The sequence below is a fragment of the Chlorocebus sabaeus genome, chromosome 9 (assembly GCF_047675955.1).
Source record: "Chlorocebus sabaeus isolate Y175 chromosome 9, mChlSab1.0.hap1, whole genome shotgun sequence".
NCBI classification, from domain to species: domain Eukaryota; kingdom Metazoa; phylum Chordata; class Mammalia; order Primates; family Cercopithecidae; genus Chlorocebus; species Chlorocebus sabaeus.
This window is the reverse complement of record NC_132912.1, coordinates 44546840-44569277: the sequence shown is the minus strand read 5'-3', so window position 1 is coordinate 44569277 and position 22438 is coordinate 44546840. Positions and strand designations below refer to the sequence as shown.

General features: G+C 38.9%; 1 long non-coding RNA gene across 4 annotated transcripts in view; it reads left to right on the top strand.

Moving 5' to 3' along the window:
- Positions 1–22438, top strand: part of LOC103215729 (uncharacterized) — a 197651-nt gene that overhangs the window by 56437 nt on the left and 118776 nt on the right. The window lies entirely within an intron of this gene.

The window sequence follows — 22438 nt, the reverse complement described above, 5'->3', positions numbered from 1 at the left end:
TTGTTCAGTTCTCACCTATGAGTGAGAACATGCGGTGTTTGGTTTTCTGTTCTTGTGATAGTTTGCTAAGAATGATGGTTTCCAGCTGCATCCATGTCCCTACAAAGGACACACACTCATCCTTTTTTATGGCTGCATAGTATTCCATGGTGTATATGTGCCACATTTTCTTAATCCAGTCTGTCACTGATGGACATTTGGGTTGATTCCAAGTCTTTGCTATTGTGAATAGTGCTGCAATAAACATACGTGTGCATGTGTTTTTATAGCAGCATAATTTATAATCCTTTGGGTATATACCCAGTAATGGGATGGCTGGGTCATATGGTACATCTAGTTCTAGATCCTTGAGGAATCACCATACTGTTTTCCATAATGGTTGAACTAGTTTACAATCCCACTAACAGTGTAAAAGTGTTCCTATTTCTCCACATCCTCTCCAGCACCTGTTGTTTCCTGACTTTTGAATGATCGCCATTCTAACTGGTGTGAGATGGTATCTCATTGTGGTTTTGATTTGCATTTCTCTGATGGCCAATGGTGATGAGCATTTTTTCATGTGTCTGTTGGCTGTATGAATGTCTTCTTTTGAGAAATGTCTGTTCATATCCTTTGCCCACTTTTTGATGGGGTTGTTTGTTTTTTTCTTGTAAATTTGTTTGAGTTCTTTGTAGGTTCTGGATATTAGCCCTTTGTCAGATGAGTAGATTGCAAAAATTTTCTCCCATTCTGTAGGTTGCCTGTTCACTCTGATGATAGTTTCTTTTGCTGTGCAGAAACTCTTTAGTTTAATGAGATCCCATTTGTCAATTTTGGCTTTTGCTGCCGTTGCTTTTGGTGTTTTAGACATGAAGTCTTTGCCCATGCCTATGTCCTGAATGGTACTACCTAGGTTTTCCTCTAGGGTTTTTATGGTATTAGGTCTAACATTTAAGTCTCTAATCCATCTTGAATTAATTTTCATATAAGGAGTAAGGAAAGGATCCAGTTTCAGCTTTCTACTTATGGCTAGCCAATTTTCCCAGCACCATTTATTAAATAGGGAATCCTTTCCCCATTTCTTGTTTCTCTCAGGTTTGTCAAAGATCAGATGGCTGTAGATGTGTGGTAATATTTCTGAGGACTCTGTTCTGTTCCATTGGTCTATATCTCTGTTTTGGTACCAGTACCATGCTGTTTTGGTTACTGTAGCCTTGTAGTATAGTTTGAAGTCAGGTAGCGTGATGCCTCCAGCTTTGTTCTTTTGACTTAGGATTGTCTTGGGGATGCGGGCTCTTTTTTGGTTCCATATGAACTTTAAAGCAGTTTTTTCCAATTCTGTGAAGAAGCTCATTGGTAGCTTGATGGGGATGGCATTGAATCTATAAAGTACCTTGGGCAGTATGGCCATTTTCACGATATTGATTCTTCCTATCCATGAGCATGGTATGTTCTTCCATTTGTTTGTGTCCTCTTTTATTTCACTGAGCAGTGGTTTGTAGTTCTCCTTGAAGAGGTCCTTTACATCCCTTGTAAGTTGGATTCCTAGGTATTTTATTCTCTTTGAAGCAATTGTGAATGGAAGTTCATTCCTGATTTGGCTCTCTGTTTGTGTATTACTGGTTTATAAGAATGCTTGTGATTTTTGCACATTAATTTTGTATCCTGAGACTTTGCTGAAGTTGCTTATTAGCTTATGGAGATTTTGGGCTGAGACAATGGGGTTTTCTAAATATACAATCATGTCATCTGCAAACAGGGACAATTTGACTTCTTCTTTTCCTAACTGAATACCCTTTATTTCTTTCTCTTGCCTGATTGCCCTACCCAGAACTTCCAACACTATGTTGAATAGGAGTGGTGAGAGAGGGCATCCCTGTCTTGTACCAGTTTTCAAAGGGAATTTTTCCAGTTTTTGCCCCTTCAGTATGATATTGGCTGTGGGTTTGTCATAAATAGCTCTTATTAATTTGAGGTACGTTCCATCAATACCGAATTTATTGAGCGTTTTTAGCATGAAGGGCTGTTGAATTTTGTCAAAAGCCTTTCTGCCATCTATTGAGATAATCATGTGGTTCTTATCTTTGGTTCTGTTTATATGCTGGATTATGTTTATTGATTTGCGAATGTTGAACCAGCCTTGCATCCCAGGGATGAAGCCCACTTGATCATGGTGGATAAGCTTTTTGATGTGTTGCTGAATCCGGTTTGCCAGTATTTTATTGAGGATTTTTGCATCGATGTTCATCAGGGATATTGGTTCAAAATTCTCTTTTTTTGTTGTGTCTCTGCCAGGCTTTGGTATCAGGATGATGTTGGCCTCATCAAATGAGTTAGGGAGGATTCCCTCTTTTTCTATTGATTGGAATAGTTTCAGAAGGAATGGTACCAGCTCCTCCTTGTACCTCTGGTAGAATTCAGCTGTGAATCCATCTGGTCCTGGACTTGTTTTGGTTGGTAGGCTATTAATTATTGCCTCAATTTCAGAGCCTGCTATTGGTCTATTCAGGGATTCAACTTCTTCCTGGTTTAGTCTTGGAAGAGTGTAAGTGTCCAGGAAATTATCCATTTCTTCTAGATTTTCCAGTGTATTTGCGTAGAGGTGTTTATAGTATTCTATGATGGTAGTTTATATTTCTGTGGGGTCGGTGGTGATATCCCCTTTATCATTTTTAATTGCGTCAATTTGATTCTTCTCTCTTTTCTTCTTTATTAGTCTTGCTAGTGGTCTGTCAATTTTGTTGATCTTTTCAGAAAACCAACTCCTGGATTCATTGATTTTTTGGAGGGTTTTTTGTGTCTCTATCTCCTTCAGTTCTGCTCTGATCTTAGTTATTTCTTGCCTTCTGCTAGCTTTCGAATGTGTTTGCTCTTGCTTCTCTAGTTCTTTTAATTGCGATGTTAGAGTGTCAATTTTAGATCTTTCCTGCTTTCTCTTGTGGGCATTTAGTGCTCTAAATTTCCCTCTACACACTGCTTTAAATGTGTCCCAGAGATTCTGGTATGTTGTATCTTTGATCTCATTGGTTTCAAAGAACATCTTTATTTCTGCCTTCATCTCGTTATGTACCCAGTAGTCATTCAGGAGCAGGTTGTTCAGTTTCCATGTAGTTGAGCGGTTTTGATTGAGTTTCTTAGTCCTGAGTTCTAGTTTGATTGCACTGTGGTCTGAGAGACAGTTTGTTATAATTTCTGTTCTTGTACATTTGCTGAGGAGTGCTTTACTTCCGAAACTTTTAAATTAGGTTCCATTTATTTATTTTTTATTTGCTTATGAGATCTAAGTCATAAATTCTTTTTCTAAGCCAATGTCTGGAAGAGGTTTTCTGATGTTATCTTCTAGAATTTATATGGTTTCTGGTCTTAGATTTCAGACTTTGATCCATCAGAAGTTGATTTTTGTATGAGGTGAGAGATGAAGATTTAGCTTCATTCTTCTATGTGTGGTTTGCTGGTTTTCAAGCACTATTTGTTGAATATGGTGTCCTTTTTTCAATTCATGTTCTTATATGCTGTGTCAAAGACCAGTTGGTTGTATTTGTCTTTATTTTAGGATTCTCTATTCTGTTCTGTGGGTCTGCATGCCTATTTTTATAGCAGTACCATGCTGCTTTGGTAACTATAGCCTTGTATTATAATTTGAAATCAGGTAATGTGATGACCCCGGATTTGTTCACCACACTCAGCTAATTTTTTGTATTTTAAGTAGAGACAGAGTTTCACCATGTTAGCCAGGATGCTTTCGATCTCCTGACATCTTGATCTGCCCACATCGGCCTCCCAAAGTGCTGGCATTACAGGCATGAGCCACCATGCCAGGCCTCTAAGTATTTTATTTTTAAAATTATTTTTGCAGCTATTGTAAAACAGATTGAGTTCTTAATTCTTAATTTGATTCTCAGCTTCATTGTTTTTGGTGTATAGCAATGCTACTAATTTGTGTACATTGATTTTGTATCCTGAGACTTTCCTGAATTTGTTTATAAAATCTGGAAACTTTTTAGATGAGTCTTTCAAGTTTTCTAGGTATAAGATCATACCATCAGTGAACAGAAACAGTTTGACTTCCTCTTTTCTAAGTTGGATGCCCTTTATGTATTTCTTTTGTCTGATTGCTCTGGCCAGGACTTCCAGTACTATGCTGAATAGAAGTGATGAAAGTGGGCATCCTTGTCTTGTTTCAGTTCTCAGTGGGAATGCTTTCAAATTTTCTTATTTAGTATGATGTTGGTTGTGAGTTTGTCATAAATGGCTTTTATTTGTTTGAAGTATATCATAAAATAATCCTGAATTTCATCAAATGCTTTTTCTGAATTTTTGAGATGATCATACTTTAAAAAAAATTCTGTTGATGTGATGTATCACATCTATTGACTTGCATATTTTGTTTGTTTCTTTTTTTTTTTTTTTGAGACAAAGTTTTGCTTTTGTTACCCAGGCTGGAGTGCAATGGCACAATCTTGGCTCACTGCAACCTCCACCTCCCAGGTTGAAGTGATTCTCCTGCCTCAGCCTCCCGAGTAGCTGGGACTACAGGCACTCACCAACACACCCAGCTTAGTTTTGTATTTTTAGTAGATATGGGGTTTCGCCATGTTGCCTGGGATGGTCTCAATCTCTTGACTTCGTGATCTACCCACTTCGGCCTCCCAAAGTACTGAGATTACAGGCATGAAACACCGTGCCTGGCAGACTTACATATGTTAAAACATCCCTGCATCCCTAGGACAAAACCTACTTTGTCATGATGTATTATCTTTTTGAGGTGTGTTGAATTCAGTTAGCTGTATATTGCTGAGAAGTTTTGCATCTGTGTTCATTAGGGACATTGTTCTGTAGTTGTCTGTTTTTGTTATAGCCTTTCCTGATTTTACTATTAGGATGATACTGGCTACACAGAATAATTTAGGGAGGATTTCCTCTTTCTCTGTCTCATGGAATAGTTTTAGTAGAAATAGTACCAATTCCTCTTTGGATGTCTAATCAAATTCAGCTGTGAATCCCTTCGGTTTTAGCCTTTTTCATTATTGGCAACTTTCTTTTTATTACTGATTCCATCTCGCTGCTTGTTATTGGGCTTTTCAGGGTTCCTATTTCTTACTGATTTAAAAGAGTTGTATATTTCCAGGATTCTGTCAATTTTCTGTAGATTTTCTAGTTTGTACATGTAAAGGTGTTCATGGTAGCCCTAAATAATTTTTTAAAATTTTTGTGATATTGGTTGTAATATCTCCAGTTTTATTTCTAACTGAGTTTATTTAGATTTTCTCTTTTTTTTTCATGACAAATCTTGCAAATGGTCTATCAATTTTGTTTATCTTTTCAAAAAACAGCTTTTTGTTTCATTTATCTTTTGTATTTTTTGTTTCTATTTCATTCACTTCTGTTCTTATTTCTTGTTTTCTGCTTTGTTTGGGTTTAGTTCTTGTTTCTCTAGTTTCTTGAACTGTGATCTTAGTTGTCTATTTGTGCTCTTTCAGGCTTTTTGATGTAGGATTTAATGCTATAAAGTTTCCTCTTACCACCACTTTTGCTGTATTCCAGATGTTTAGACAAGTTGTGTCACTATTACCATTCATTTTAAAGAACTGTTAAGTTTCCATCTTGATTTCATTTTTTTTTCTTTTTTTAAAAATGTATTTATTTTTTATTATTATTATACTTTAAGTTCTAGGGTACATGCACATAACGTGCAGGTTTGTTACATATGTATACTTGTGCCATGTTGCTGTGCTGCACCCATCAACTCATCGGCACCCATCAACTCGTCATTTACATCAGGTATAACTCCCAATGCAATCCCTCCCCCCTCCCCCCTCCCCATGATAGGCCCCAGTGTGTGATGTTCCCCTTCCCAAGTCCAAGTGATCTCATTGTTCAGTTCCCACCTATGAGTGAGAACATGCGGTGTTTGGTTTTCTGTTCTTGTGATAGTTTGCTAAGAATGATGGTTTCCAGCTGCATCCATGTCCCTACAAAGGACACAAACTCATCCTTTTTTATGGCTGCATGGTATTCCATGGTGTATATGTGCCACATTTTCTTAATCCAGTCTGTCACTGATGGACATTTGGGTTGATTCCAAGTCTTTGTTATTGTGAATAGTGCTGCAATAAACATACGTGTGCATGTGTCTTTGTAGCAGCATGATTTATAATCCTTTGGGTATATACCCAGTAATGGGATGGCTGGGTCATATGGTACATCTAGTTCCAGAACCTACAAAGAACTCAAACAAATTTACAAGAAAAAAACAAACAACCCCATCAAAAAGTGGGCAAAGGATATGAACAGACATTTCTCAAAAGAAGACATTCATACAGCCAACAGACACATGAAAAAATGCTCATCATCACTGGCCATCAGAGAAATGCAAATCAAAACCACAATGAGATACCATCTCACACCAGTTAGAATGGCGATCATTCAAAAGTCAGGAAACAACAGGTGCTGGAGAGGATGTGGAGAAATAGGAACACTTTTACACTGTTGGTGGGATTGTAAACTAGTTCAACCATTATGGAAAACAGTATGGCAATTCCTCAAGGATCTAGAACTAGATGTACCATTGATTTCATTTTTAACTCAAACATCACTCAGAAGATTATTTAATTTCCATTTATTTTTATAATTTTGAGGGTTCCTTTTTGAAGTTAATTTCCAGTTTTATTTCACTATGATTTTTCTACTTTTTTTGTTTTTGAGATGGAGTCTCACCCTATTGCCCAGGCTGGAGTGCAGTGGCATGATCTAGGCTCACTGCAACCTCTGCCACACAGGTTCAAGCAATTCTCCTGCCTCAGCCTCCCAAGCAGCTGGGATTACAGGTGCCTGCCACTGTGCCTGGCTAATATTTGTAGTTTTAGTACAGATGGGGTTTCACCTTGCTGGCTGTGCTGTTCTCGAACTCCTGACCTTGTGATCTGCCCAACTTGGCTGAGCCACCGCACCTGGCTGGCTTTTCTAAATTTATTCAGACTTGTTTTTTTGTGGCCTATTACATGGTATATCTTAAAGAATTCTCCATGTCCTGATGAGATTAATGTATATTCTGCAGTTTTGAGGAAGAATGTTTTGTAAATGTCTGTTAAGTTTATTTGTTTTAGAGTGTAATTTAAGTTCATTGCTTCTTCTTTACTTTCTGTCTTGATGACTTGTCTAGTGCTGTCAGTAAAGTATTGAAGTCCCCCATTATTACTGTGTTGCTGTTTATCTCAGTTCTTAGGTATAGTAGGAATTGTTTTATAAATCAGGGAGCTCCAGTGTTAGATGCCTATAAATTAGGATTGCAATCTCTTCTTGTTGGACTAATCCTTTTATCATTGTATAGTATCCTTCTTTGTCTTTTTTTAAAACAAAAAAAGATACTGACCCTCCTGTTGGATTAATCCTTTTATTAATATATAGTATTCTTCTTTGTCTTTTTTTTTTAACATAAAAAAGAATACAGACCTTAAAGCAGCAGACTTTTGTTCCTTTAAGGTTTGTTTTGTTTGATATAAGAATAGCTACCTCTGCTTGCTTTTGGTTTTTGTTTTTGTGGAAAATCTTTTTCCACCTTTTTACCTTAAGTTTCATGAGTCCTTATGTGTTAGGTGACTCTCTTGAAGACAGCAGATATGTGGTTGATGGGTTTTTATATATTCTGTCATTCTATATTTATTTTAGATGGAGCATTTAGGCCATTTACATTCAATGTTAATGTTAAGATGTGAGGTACTGTTCAATTAATCCTGTTAGTGTTACCTAGACACTTTGTTTTTTTCATTGTGTTATTGTTTTATAGGCCCTGTTGTTGCAGGAAATCAGGGACCCTGAATGGAGGGACTGGCTGAAGCCATGGCAGAAGAACATAAATTGTGAAGATTTCATGGACATTTATTAGTTCCCCAAATTAATACTTTTATAATTTCTTACGCCTGTCTTTATAGCAGTCTCTGAACATAAATTGTGAAGATTTCATGGACATTTATCACTTCCCCAATCAATACTCTTGTGATTTCCTATGCCTGTCTTTAATCTCTTAATCCTGTCATCTTCATAAGTGGATGTATGTCACCTCAGGACCTTGTGATGATTGCGTTAACTGCACAAATTGTTTAAACAATATGAAATCTGGGCACCTTGAAAAAAGAACAGGATAACAGCGATGTTCAGCGAACAAGGGAGACAGCCATTAGGTCTGGCTGCCTGAGAGCCAGGAAGAACAGAGCCATATTTCTCTTCTTTCAAAAGCAAATGGGAGAAATATCACTGAATTATTTCTCTCAGCAAGGAACAGCCCTGAGAAAGAGAATGTGTTCCTAGAGGGAGGTCACTGAAATGGCCGCTGTGTGAATATCTGTCTTTTATGGTTGTAGATAAGGGATGAAATAAGCCCTGGTCTCCCGTAGTGCTCCCAGGCTTATTAGGATGAGGAAATTCCCACCTAATAAATTTTGGTCAGACTGGTTGTCTGCTCTCAAACTCTTTGTCTCCTGATAACATGTTATCAATGAAATGCATGCCTGAAACTTCATTAGCAATTTTAATTTTGCCCCAGTCCTGTGATCTCACCCTGCCTCCATTTGCCTTGTGATATTTTATTACCTTGTGAAGCATGTGATGTCTGTGACCCACACCCTATTTGTACACTCCTTCCCCTTTGAAAATCACCAATAAAAACTTACTGGTTTTGCAGCTTGGGGGGCATCATGGAACCTGCTGACATGTGATGTCTTCCCTGGACACCCAGCTTTAAAATTTCCCTCTTTTGTACTCTTTCCCTTTATTTCTCAGACCGGCCGACACTAAGGGAAGTAGAAAAGAACCTATGTGAAATAACGTTGAATTATTGGGGGCGAGTTCCCCCAGTACCCTGTGAGATTTATGCTTTAATGAAGTTGTATTCTGGTGTGTATCAAGCTTTTGTTTTAAAATTTAGAACTCCCTTTAGAATTTCTTGTAGTGCTGGTTCATTAGTGGCAAATTACCTCAGCACTTGTTTGTCTGAAAAAAGTCAATGTGAAGGAAAGAATTTTAAGAGCTGTGAGACAGAGTATCAGGTAGCCTATAAAAGAAATCTGTCAGACTAATAGCAGATTTCTCAGCAAAAACCTTACAAACCAGAGGGATTGGGGTCCTCCTGCTCTTAGCCTGAAACAAAATAAATCTCAGCCAGTAATTCTTTTTTTTTTTTGAGACAGAATCTCACTCTGTCACCCAGGCTGGAGTGCAGTGGTGTGATCTCAGCTCACTGCAAGCTCTACCTCCTGGGTTCATGCTATTCTTCTGCCTCAGCCTCCTGAGTAGCTGGGACTACAGGCCATCATGCCAGGCTGATTTTTTGTATTTTTAGTAGAGATAGCATTTCACTGTGTTAGCCAGAGTGGTCTCAATCTCCTGACCTCATGATCCACCCGCCTTGGCCTCCCAAAGTGCTGGGATTACTGGCATGAACCACTGCGCCTGGCCAACCAAGAATTCTGTATCTATCAAAACTACGCTTCATAAATGAAAAAGAGATAAAGTGTTTTTCAAGCCTTTTAGTGCCTAGTTTCTGGTTTTGTTTTCCTCTATATAATTCCTATATACCAATTATAGAATTTTCAATTCTTTTTATTTTTAACATGCACATTTTTCTATTTGATTATAAAATTATTTTAAATATCTTAACATCATTTACTTGACTGCATCAGTAAAATTTTTCATAATTAACTTTATTTTACAGTATTCTATCACATGTGCCTTTTATGCCTAGGTAAAATAATAGATGCAAAAATATTCCAAAATCTAAATAGATGTCACCTGGGTGTGGTTGTTCACACCTGTAATCCCACAACTTTGGGAGGCTGAGGCAGGCAGATTGGAGATCAAGACCATCCTGACTAACATGGTGAAACCCCATCTCTACTAAATATACAAAAAATTAGCCATTCACGGTGGCAGGCACTTGTAGTCCCGGCTACTTGGGAGGCTGAGTCAGGAGAATGGCATGAACCCAGGAAGCGGAGCTTGCAGTGAGCCAAGATCATGCCACTGCACTCCAGCCTGGGGGAAAGAGCGAGACTCATCTCAGAAAAAAACAAAAACAAAAAAAACTAAATAGATGTTATTCTTGCATTTATGAAACTTAAAGTGAAGGAAATAGAGATCAAATAATCATACACATATTAATATTATGATGAAAAGTAAAATGTGCTTTGACAGAATTTTAAAAGGTAACCACTGAGATTAACAGTCTAGAGCAGGCATCTCTGAAAAAGTAACACATCAACTAATAAGTAATCCTTAGAAACAATTTCTGTTGTTTTTACTTACTCAGAATTCCTTTCATGTCTTTCCTAAATAGCAATTTTTTTCTATCAGTGAATTGTACCTCCAACATTTCATACCCTCTTGTCCCATGGGTGAACATGTGACCCACGCCAAGACACTAATAGTTTCTTTTAGTTGTTTCAATCTTAAACGTGCACTCAAAAGAGCAGAAAATGGTCATACCTATGTTAGTCCAATGGTAGTAAAATGAAGGCTATTGGCTAATTGTTGTTCATCTAACTCTTAAAACCAGGCTTATTTCTGTCTTTCCAGAATTATGAGACAGACTTTTTTTTTCTCAACAATAAACATAAATAGGCAATAAATTCCCCCTTTTGGTTGAATTGCACAGAATTCATTTCTGTGACTTATGTAACAATCAACTCTAGCTGACACAGTCATTATGGTATAGTAAGAAAAGAAATAAGACGCTCACAGATGAAGTTAGGAGTCAACTGGTGTAGGCTTTCAGGCCATAAAGGACTTTTAAATTTCATTCTAATGGAAAGCCATTTAAAACATTTAAAGCCAGAACTGCATAATCAGAAGTATGCTTTCATAATAAAACAGCTTCATTGTCTGGAGTAACACTGGAGGTTCATTGTCTCACAGCTATGGAAAACTAGGACATGGACATAGAACAAAGAGTGAGGGTGAGAGCAGAAGTTTAATTGGCAAAAGAAAGAAAATAGCTCTCTGCTTCAGTGGTCCAGAGGACTCTGCATTTCACCACAGACTGCTGGTCCAGTGTCCAGAAGGAAGTCCAGCCTCCCTCCTTCAAGTTCCACTATCACCAGGGCTCCTGAGCAATAATGGCAGTTTTAGCCACTGGAGCTGGGGGTCTGAGCCCTGGGACCTATCAGTCCTGTTGGACTTTTGATGAAACCAGTTTTAGACCTGGTGAACTCCGTCTCTGGGGGCAGTTAGATTTCCAGTGGCTGCTGCCACAGGCTGGACAGGGTCAAGGTGGCTTCTTCTTGCTGCCTGGGCAATTCTTCTTAAAATGCCCCTGACTTGCCACATTGGTATCATCTAGCAGATGACCTTGGGGATCCTGGATTTTGCAAGCCTGTAAAGCAGCTACTACAGCCTCTGTCCTTCTCTGTGTTTTTCCTCTTTCTTGTGGGCCTCCTCCTGGTCCCTATTATAAAATACCAAGATGGCCATCCTCAAGAGGTTTTCCAAGGTGGTATCTGGTCCTATACCTGCTTCTACAGTTTCTTTCTAATATCAGAAGCTTCCTGTGTAATAAATTTGTCCTTTAAAATTAGCTGCCCCCCGACTGATTCAGGAAATAAGGAGGTGTGTTTTATTAGTGCCTCTCTCAGCCTTGCCATAAAGGTTGTGGGATTCTCATCTGGGTTTTTGTCTATCATGGACATTTTAGATTAACTAAGATGTTTGGCACTAATTTTTTCATAGGCCCTCCAATATGCACATTAAAGAGTGTTTTCTTTTCCATTCATCTGTGGAGTTATTGGGGTTCTAATCAGGGTTGTCAAGAGGTACTTCCTGTCTTTCTATTGGGAATGGTGTTTCTTTTCTTTTCTTTTTTCTTTTTTTTTTTTTTTTTGAGACAGAGTCTCACTCGTCTCCAGACTGGAGTGCAGTGGCACAATCTTGGCTCACTACAACCTCCTCCAACTCCCAGGCTCAAGTGATTCTCCTGCCTCAGCCTCCTGAGTAGCTGGGACTACAGGCACCCACTACCACACCTGGCTCACTTTTTGTATTTTTAGTAGAGACAGGGTTTCACCAGTTGGCCAGGATGGTCTCAATCTCTTGACCTCGTCATCCACCCTCCTTGGCCTCCCAAAATGCTGGGATTACAGGTGTGAGCCACCATGCCTAGCCTTAGCGTTTCCCCTTTTTTTTTTTTTTGGTCTTACCTATTTTCTCTTCTGCTTTTTGGCCTACTGTAGGAGACATAGTGCTCATTTTTTAATTTCTCTGGTGCCTGCAGAGCTGCCTGTTTTTCAGCAGCAGTTAGAGCTTGGCTTAGGAGCAGCATAACATCCCTCCATGAGAAGTCAAACACCTGAATTAAAATTTGGAAGGCTTCTATATACCTATTAGGGTCATCAAAAAATTGGCCTAAGTCTCCCTTTATTTGCCTACGGTCCTGAAATGAGGAGGGAACTTGAACCCTAGTGATATCACCTTCACTGGCCATTTCCTATATGAGCAAGAGCAAAGCTGGAGGAGTGGGGAGTTTTGAAGATCGTGGAAGTGGAGGAGCCTATGATGTGGTTGGAGGGGGTCCTGAGTAAGGGGGACAGGAAGGGCTGGGACACTCGATAGCTTTCTCAGGTGGTTCTCCTAGTAGTTGCATTTCTAGTTTTGGAGAGTTATTCCCTTTGGGCCTGCCTGATATGACTGCTAAACAAGCTGGGTCAATTGTCCAATAATTGCAAAAATCTAGGTTGTCTCATGGGGCAAAGAAAACCTGTGAATAGAAAACCTGGAACCATTTGCTCTCTCATCTGCTGAAATGATATAATTTTTGGATAGTATTAAAATTGAGGCTTCCCTTCAAAGCCAAGTAGTTCAAGATGGTAAGAAGGCCACACCCTTGTGCAACAGAAAATGAGCCACTTTTTCTTCAAAGTCTTGGGGTCATACGAATCCCAGTGCTTCAGAATGAACTCCAGAGGAGTGCAGGCTGAAGATAGTCTGGTACCCATCTAGAAAGACAAGTGAGAAAAAGGCATTCCATTTTAGTCTCCTTCCTTTCTTTTGGAATGATCCAAGCTGAAGGGGACAACAATGGGGGCATCCCTTCAACTGTTTCTTTCCTTGGTTCCCTGAGCCCCAGCGTCCATGAAAGGTGAATGCCACCATCACCCTCAGCCATGGATCCGGAGGAGTTAAGCAATGGGATTAGTCACACTCACCAATAAAACTTTAGTCCTCTCTTGGTGATTTCCCTTTGACTTTCTAGACTTCTGTGATCTGCATGACTTCCCAATAGATGGCTCTCAGGACAGATTATGTAACAGTTTTATGTGGGCAAGGCCTCTTAATGGAAGGAGATTGCTGGGTTGCATTCTATATTTTGTTATTATACACCAGATTAAAGTATTTATTCTTATGCATTTGTTCTGGTTAACATCAATACTACATAAAATTCACTTATTAGTTAAGTATCTTTCTAATTGGAGGTAGAATAGGTGCCTTAAAAACCACAGGAACTGAATGTCAGTGCAGTTTTTCTGCTGATGGGAAATTATTGACACAAAATTTGGTTTTGGGAGAGATTTTCCTTCTCATTAATGAGTTTTCCCATTCACAGATGGGGCCCAAAACTTGGTTTATAGTTGAGGGGTGCATAACGGGAGTAGAATTGGGAAAGTACAGTATTTCAGCAAAGGCCTGACAAGGTACCTCTTGGAGAAGATTCCTATTCCACTAGGTGATGCTGTAGTAGATCTTGAAATACCATCTGCTTTCCAGAAAAAAGGCATAGAGAAAAAGATGTTCACTGGTTGGGGGAGGGAAGACCCTCTGTTCCTAGAAAAATAAAAAAAGTGGCAATCCCTTAAGCTATATTCCCAGTTACTATGGCATTTGCTGATCTTGCCTAACAGGATTATTTCCCTTAACTGTAAAAATTCTTGCAGCATTACATATAGAGAGTGAACAGGAAACATGGTGGTCATGGAGAGGAAAGAAAAAATATTTGATGAAAAAAATTGGAGATTCTGTTGCTGATGCCCAGTGGGCCATAAGATGCAGGAAGAGTAACAGTCCAGAAGCCTTCAGGTAACCTTGGGATGTAGCCTTGGCCAGAAACTGTCAATTACCTCTGGATCTCTTTCAGCCCCACATGACAGCTAAGCTCTTTGTGAAAGTCACCCAGTTCAAAACAGAGCCAACATTCCCAGCACCCTTGAAGGCACTGGGGGATTTGCTCAGTAGTCCCCAGCAAGTCTGTCACCTGAGTCTTGAGAGTGGTGACAATCATAATGATCTCTTAACTGGCCATCAAATGCCCAGTTTTAAGTCTGATTTTACAATTTAAAATTGAGGACAGAAGGCCTCAAAATACAAGAAGAGAGTTGGGTCCACTCCTATACTTAACTCTTCTGATGAATCTACCTTGGATTCTGGATGAGCCCCACAATGAAACAACCACATCTGGAGTAACACCCAAGATTCCTTGTCTTATGGCCATGGAAAACTAGGATGCAGACACACAAAGAGGGAGGGTAAGAGTGGAAGTTTAATAGGCAAATAAAGAGAATAGCTCTCTGCTGCAGAGAGTTGTCCTGGAAAAATGGGTTGCCTGTCCATGGCAAAATACAGAGGGTTTTAAAGATCAGCTGGTGAGAAGGCAGTGTCTGATTTACATAGAACATGAAAACCTGGTTAGATCAGGTGTGCTATTTGCATAGAAGGTGAATTTCTGGTTGCCCCATCCTAATCTTTTATTATGCAGGCAGGTTCTCTGCCTGAGCTGTGCCATGCTGCCCATTTCTTTGTTCCTGTAAACATGGTAATAAAAAGAGAGGATGAAGGCTCCATGCTGAACATGCATGCCCCCCAGGTAGCCCTTTTCTCTTGGCATAGCTGCCACAATTCCCACATGCAAGCTTCCAGCTTGCTTATCTATGTCTGCAGCTCAATTTCTCAGGCTGCTCTTTGTTAGAAAAGAAAATAATTTTCTGGGCTGCTTTCTGTTAGAAGGGAAGTTCTGTCAAGGACTCTTTAACCCTCATTATTTGCCTACATAATTTCCTTCTACCTCATGTATCCATAAGATCACTTTGGGCCAGGCATGGTGGTTCATGTCTGTAATCCCAGCACTTTGGGAGGCTGAGGCAGGTGGATCACCTGAGATCAGGAGTTCAAGACCAACCTGGCCAACATGGTGAAACGCTGTATCTACTGAAAATACAAAAATTAGCTGGAAATGGTGTTGGGCACCTGTAATCTCAGCTACTCAGGAGGCTGAGGCAGGAAAATCACTTGAACCCCAGAGGTGGAAGTTGCAGTGAACTGAGATTGTGCTACTATACTCCAGTCTGGGCTACAAGAGTGAAACTCTGCTTCAAAAAATAATCACTTTGACTGCAGTGTGGACAATGCCTTGAAAGACAACAGAGGAGCAGAGTCAGGGAGATCACTTCAGTAGCTATTGTCATATTGGATACAAAATAATAATCAAAAAGTAATCACTTTGACTGCAGCATGGACAATGCCTTTAAAGACAACAGAAGAGTAGAGTCAGGGAGATCACTTCAGTAGTTATTGTCATATTGGATACAAAATATTTTAACTACTGAAATCTGGTAAAAATTGTGGATTGAGAAAGGCAAATGCTCAAGGAATTTTTATACAATTTAAGATACAATAAAGCTATGGGAAAACTAAAAATTGTCAGAATATTAAGACCATGGAATACTATGCAGACATAAAGAAGAATGAAATTATGTCCTTTGCAGAAACAGGAATGGAGCTGGAGATTGTATTACTTAGCAAACAAATGCAGAAACAGAAAGCCAAATACCACATGTTCTTACATATAAGCAGGAGCTAAATGTTAACAGAGAGACACATAAAGGGGAACAAGAAGCACTTGGACTTATCAGAGGGTGGAGAGTGGGATGAGAGGGAGGATCAGGAAAAAAGAGGGTACTAGGCTTAATACATGAGGTGATACAATAATCTGTGCAACAAATCACCATGACACTAGTTTACCTATATAACAGACCTGCACATGTAGTCCTGAAAAAATAAAAGTTAAATAAAGGAAGAAAGAATAGGACAGCCAAGCTAAGCACACTGTTACAAACCTTAAAAAAATTAAAATATTAAAGTAGAATGTGTCTCCAACCAGAATGTCTCAATGAAAACAATTTTGATGAAATGTTGCCTAAGATGAAGACAAAATATTTACCGTCTTGGCAATGTGAAAGTCATTTCTGACTTGAGTGGAGTTGTAGTTGTAGAGGTCACTAAGAAGTTGTTTGAAAAATAAATCACTGAAAGAATTTCTGTTTCCAGCAATAAGGCAAACTAGACAACCTAAAAACTATCCTGATTAAAATTACCTTAAATGAATACCTGAGTCCACAAGACAGTGAGGAAAATCTTTAGGAGTCAGAAATATAATGGAAACCTTAAAACGTAAAGCTCAAACAGGCTGCCTTAGAGAAGTTAGCCTGTCTCAATAATGCATGAACTTTGGTTTTAATGTTCAAAATAAAAAGACTTCATGCTTCTAATGAATGGAAGGTTGAAACTGATCAGACCGTGTTCATATGACTGAGACTTTCAAAGGGGTACACTTTTAGTGGAAGGGTAGAACATTTAATAACAACAACAAAAACACAAACGCACATGCACACAAATCACAAAACCCAAAACCACAGCATTGGGAGACAATAATAAAGTGTGTCCAATTTGTTCTATACTATGGAAAGGAGGGAAAAAGTATACTATTAAAATGTATAGCCAAACAGACTTGCATTCAAATAGATTGAGGGTTTGAATTTACACTATGTGCCTGGTTTGATAAATTCCAGACATTAAATTAACGTAAGGAGTCAGTAAATCAACATAGGTGGTAGAGTAAACACAAAACCTCTCTTAAAGGGACATGTCCTCAACCCAGGCTGAAACATAAGTTTACAATCCAAAATAAGAAAACATGAAAGGCACCAATCCCTATGATGACAAATTAACAGATAAAAACATTTAGACAGCCCTACAAGGGTCTTAGAAATCAGAAATGCAAACAAAGAGTATGAGATAAGTATTTTCAATGATTAAGGACCTAAGAGGAGGAATTTTAAAATACGAGAAAGAAACAACACTCTATATAAAAGAGAAGAGCCCAGAATATCTTCTTGTAGTAGGCAGAATTCTCAAGAAACCCCCAGTTCCTTATCCCCAGGTAATTAAATGAAACACGAATGTGGGTTCTGCTGTGAAGGGACTTTGCAGATTGAATTAAGGTTACTTGTCAGCTGACTTTAAAATAAGTAAATTATCCTGCATTATCTGATTATCTGGGCAGATCCAATGTAATCACATGAGCCTTCAAAAGCAGAAGGGGAAGATAGAAAGCCAGTGGAAGATGTGGCAAAAGAGAAAATAAGAGACATGCATCAGAAGGAGAAGTCAGATAAATTCTAAGTATGAGATGGATTAAACTCATCTTTGGTAGCTTGAAGATGTAGGGATACATGCAAAGTCCTTATAAAAGCCTCTAGGAACTAAAAGTGTCCCCTGTCCTACAGCTGAGAGCCAGTAAGGAATGGTTACCTCAGTTCTATAAATGCAAGAAAGGCAATGGATTCTGCTAACAGCATAAATGTACTTGGAAGACGTTACTTTCCAGAGTCTTCTGATAAGAACCCAGCTGACCAACACCTGATTTCAGACTTATGTAATGTTTTCTTGTAGAATGTTTTCAAGGAGTTTTAGAACTTTGCTCTGAAATTCTCATTTTACTTAGAAATTACTTATGCTTGCTCAGCAAACATTGTGTATACTTGAGAACTCTTGAGATAAAAGAAAGCCTATAAGTTGTTTCTAAATATGATAAACTTATCGTGCTTCCTAAGCTTAACAGTTATTACAACTGATACTCATTTTACAATGTTTTAAGTATTTCTTTATTTCATTATACAGAGGTTTCCTGCTGCCCAATTTTTGGGGCCTATAAATATATTTTCTTCAGGTCTCAAATAATGTTGTAGGCCCTTAAAACTCTAGTAGGTTCTGAGCCCGGTGCTTAAACCATGTGAAAGATAGAACATTCCTGTGCCTGCCTTAGTCACATATAGTGGTTATATATACACCTGCAGTAAAATCAGCCTGCTATCCCCACATATTCACAATTTTAAGCTTATTGTATACAGTGCTTTTTGTGTTGTTGACTGATGATATTTTAATGGCTAGCATAGGGGCTATAAAATGAATGCTTAATAAACGTACTTACTTAAAATAATCAAAAACCCACAGCTTCAACTATATGTCATAGTCTTCTTCCTAAACTATCCATTGAAATTATATTTGTAAAGCCTCTCAAAATTTTTGGATTCTCTTTAACAACAAAAATATTGCTTTATCTTTATTGTGTTAAAAGATGGTACAAATAAACAAAATATAAAACCATACACAAGGTGATAATCTCTATATGTTTGACTTCTACATATTTGTTTCATTAGAAGTTAGTTACGAATTTCTTTCTAAGCCTTTATAGAATCATACTCAGAATATTCTAGATGTTCCATATCCTGAATAGAGTAATGGCTTTCTAGTACTCTGAAAATCGCTCTCAGGCCTAGGGAAATTTTCTGTGGTGGTATAGAGATTTTAACAAAGTGCACTCTAACAGCATCTTAACATGTGTGATGAAACAAAAACTATGCACAAGTTTAGCTGTTATATGCAGGAAAGGGCAGGCAGACTGATGTTCATGAGCAATTAGCAACGTAAGCAGCAATATTTGTTCTAAAAGTTCACACGATCCTTCTCAACCCCAGCAGAAAATATTAATTAATTAAAAGCAACCCCTAGATATGCTCAAGTGGGATTAACAAGATTTAAATGAATAATAACATGAATTATTTCACATGCAAACCTTCATGTGAGATACTCATTCTTGGGAACAATAATTGGATCTGAAATCCAAAGGCCTGGCTTTAACTCCTCTGTGGAATCCTGCTAAACCTGGACCTTTCCACCTTAAGATAATAATGCTATGACATTGATTTTGTGCACATGGGTAGTTTTGCTCACTTCTAAACCCAATAAAACCCACAGTCTTACCCAGGGACAGACCCAGTGACCCAGAAAAATCAGATTTCATGCGGCCACTGAAAGAATGCAACTTAAATCTGAGAATAACCAAAATGCTTAAAACTCAGCATGTTGTGCTCCCATCGAAAAGCAAGATGGGGGAAAAAATGTATAAATAGAAAGAAAAATAGGGAAAGGGACAAGGAGAATTTATGTTCTGTAAGTACTGGGATGAAGCTCCCTACCTCTTTCCATTGCTGTTCCACAGCACTGCTTTTGCCAGGACTGGAGACTTGGTTTCCAGCTCTTGAACCTCCTCCAGCAACGCCTTTTTGCAGATGTGCTTGGCCTTGTATTATGAGGAAAAAACAAAAGGAACATGACATAAGAACTTGACACAGCTGAAAAGAGAGGTTACTCCCATCTCAGGCCATACCGAAATGCCCTTTGATAGAGGTCGAGGCTTCAGAAGTGGTGTAGCATGTACAGTTTCCATGCATGACTTGTAATCCATCTCCATAGCCTGGAGGCATCCCAAGTGCTGCAGACCAGACCCGGACAATAAACATTAAGAGTCACCACCACCCCAAAAAGAACTAGAAGTCTGTAGATCTACTGAAGTCTGTAGATATACTGAGGAACCCAGTCATTCAAAGACAGGTTGAGGTTCACAAAGACCCAGGGTCTTCCTCTAAAGCTTTTCTTTGCAGAATCTGAAAACCCAGAAGATGCTTTAAATCCTCACCCTAGGGAAGAGACACTGGTTCCCTGGTCCCTGGTCTGATGGCAGTAAGAGAGTCTAGGAGTTAGCCAGTTTTCTCCCTCCCTTTTTCATGTGAAAAGAGCCATTGCCACAGCAGCCATGGACTTAGGATGCTAGGGTGCATGGTCTGGATGCAAAGCCTTTGGCCTGAAATGTGGTGTCAACACAAATACAGAGCACAGATTTTTCATTTTCCTCTGGTGATGACTCATCATTCGGGACCACACATATAGGCTCTGATGGCATACAACAACTTATGAAATAACCCTCAGCCAGGGAAGTTCACTGTTCTGGAACCGTAGGAAGTGTTCCTGTACCTTTTCTTTTCTGATTAAACTGATCAATACCTTACAATATTCAAATAATTGGCTAATCTCATGGTTTTTCCAAAATTGAGAATGAACAAAGCTAAAATTGATCTACTATTGAAAACAATCTAGGAGAAGAAGAGACATTTAACAAGATATAGATTATATAGGAGGAAAAAACTGTAAAGAGAATAGGTTCATGATTTAGTAACACCTCAGGGTAAAAACCTTTGCATTGGTTTAATTTCAACATAAACACATGTGAGAATCCTGCTGGGTAACAGAACTCAAAGATAAAATGAGAACAAAAACTGAGCACCTTTTCCCCAAAATAAAAAGTGTCAGGAGGACCGGGCGCCAGTGGCTTATGCCTGTAATCCCAGCACTTTGGGGAGGCCAAGGTGGGCAGATTGCGAGGTCAAGAGATCAAGACCATCCTGGCCAACACTGTGAAATCCCATCTCTACTAAAAATACAAAACTTAGCTGGGTGTGGTGGTGCATGCCTATAGTCCCAGCTACTTGGGAGGCCAAGGCATGCAAATCACTTGAACCTGGGAGGCGGAGGTTGTAGTCAGCCGAGATTGTGCCACTGCACTCCAGCATGGGTGACAGTGGGAGACTCTATCTCAAAAAAAAAAAAAAAAAATGTCAGGAGAACATTCTGAAGACATGGGCCACTTCTGCAGAATCTCATCCTACCCCTACCCACCCTCCACTTTCAATAAAAGAAAGCATGTTAAGGTAATATGAGTTATCTCCCGACATTGTGAGTTAATCCATCATGGAGTATTAGTACTGAGACACTGTATATGTGCCTGGAATCCTTTCCCCCAAAGTAAACAAGAGAAGGCCACACAGGCTTTAACACATAATACCTTAATTCCATCAAATAGTATTCTGTGACTCAGGATAGATTAAATACTGCAGGTCAAAGCAGAGCCTGTGGAATTTTAATTTAAACAATAAATGAGAAAATGTCTTTTGTTGGAAAAGAGACAGCCAAAAAGGATGTTAAAATATACCCTGTTTATTATGAAATATTTGGGAACTCAAACACTGCCTTTTATCTTATGGACTTCTGGAGCTAAACTGACAAGGCTACTGAGTGTGTTCCCCACCTGCTGTGAGCCACCAGCTTGCACAGGTACCAGGAGAACATTCTGGCTACTCCTTAATAACTAGCATTTGTCTTTCTTCCAGGATACCTCTTCCTACCATCATCCTTCCTCTCCTTACCTCTGTACCCTTTCCCCTGCACAGGGGAAGAAAAGCACCTATTGTTGTCTCCTAATCTGGGAAAAAAGGAGGTTTCTGAGGAAGCTGAAATAGGAAGTCTGGGCCCTGAAAATCTACAGCGTGGCTACAGACCAAGAAAAAAAGAGAACCCGATCCACCATAGAAGCTGCCAGTTTCCACTTATTCAATACAAGGTCTCAGAGGGCAATGGTCTGAGCATCTCTATGCTCCCAGGCATTGTGCATGGTCTCAGTGGATGAAACTGCATTCATATCTTAGAGTTACTCAGCAATTTATTAATATTTCCACTAGGCTAGCCCCTGTGAGCTAGCCTGGAGACTTTGTTGCTATTAGCAAACACTGTATTGCAATGCTGGGGATGATTCACCTTCTTTCTGCATGTAGCACTTGAGTAGAAGAGGTGCTGATGATTTAAAACAGTGTTCTCAAGCATTTTTTATCTCATAAGACCTGAATTAGGAAAAAAAAAATGATTCTAAAATCTTTCTTGTTTAAAGTCTACATGAGAGTGGCCTAAAATTAATATTAATATTTATAGGTTATAAAGTGAGTTGCTAAGGATTAGCCACTGCCATGTCACTTAAGTCTCACCAGGAGTCAGGATTTTGTGTGTTCTGCATCACAACTTTGTAAGCCCCATTATCTGTAACTGGCTTATCCCCCAGTGGTCCAGGGCTTGCTTCCTCTAACCCCCATCTGTCAAGAGGACAGATGATCACTGAATGGACAAAGTGGGCTTGTTGGCTACTGACACATGAGTATGAGACTTGTGACTCTTCAGATATACCTAAGAGGGTCTCCAGGTTGTTAGGGACTTTTAAAAGAAATAGATTGATTTGGGATTTTTACTTTCCATCTTTTTGTTTCAGAAACTTTTTTCCTGGACTCTCTTTGCTTGCAAATATAGCCAGTCAAAGTGTTTAATTCTAAATGTGGATGAAAATGTGAATGGACTTCAAAATAAATTAGTTTAGTTAGAAAGTTAAAGAAAATCAAGGCCTATTTATATATAGAAATAGCTCATTACCTCTTATTTCCATTTAACTGCCTATCTGGGATTATAAGAAGAAAATAAAGGCCAG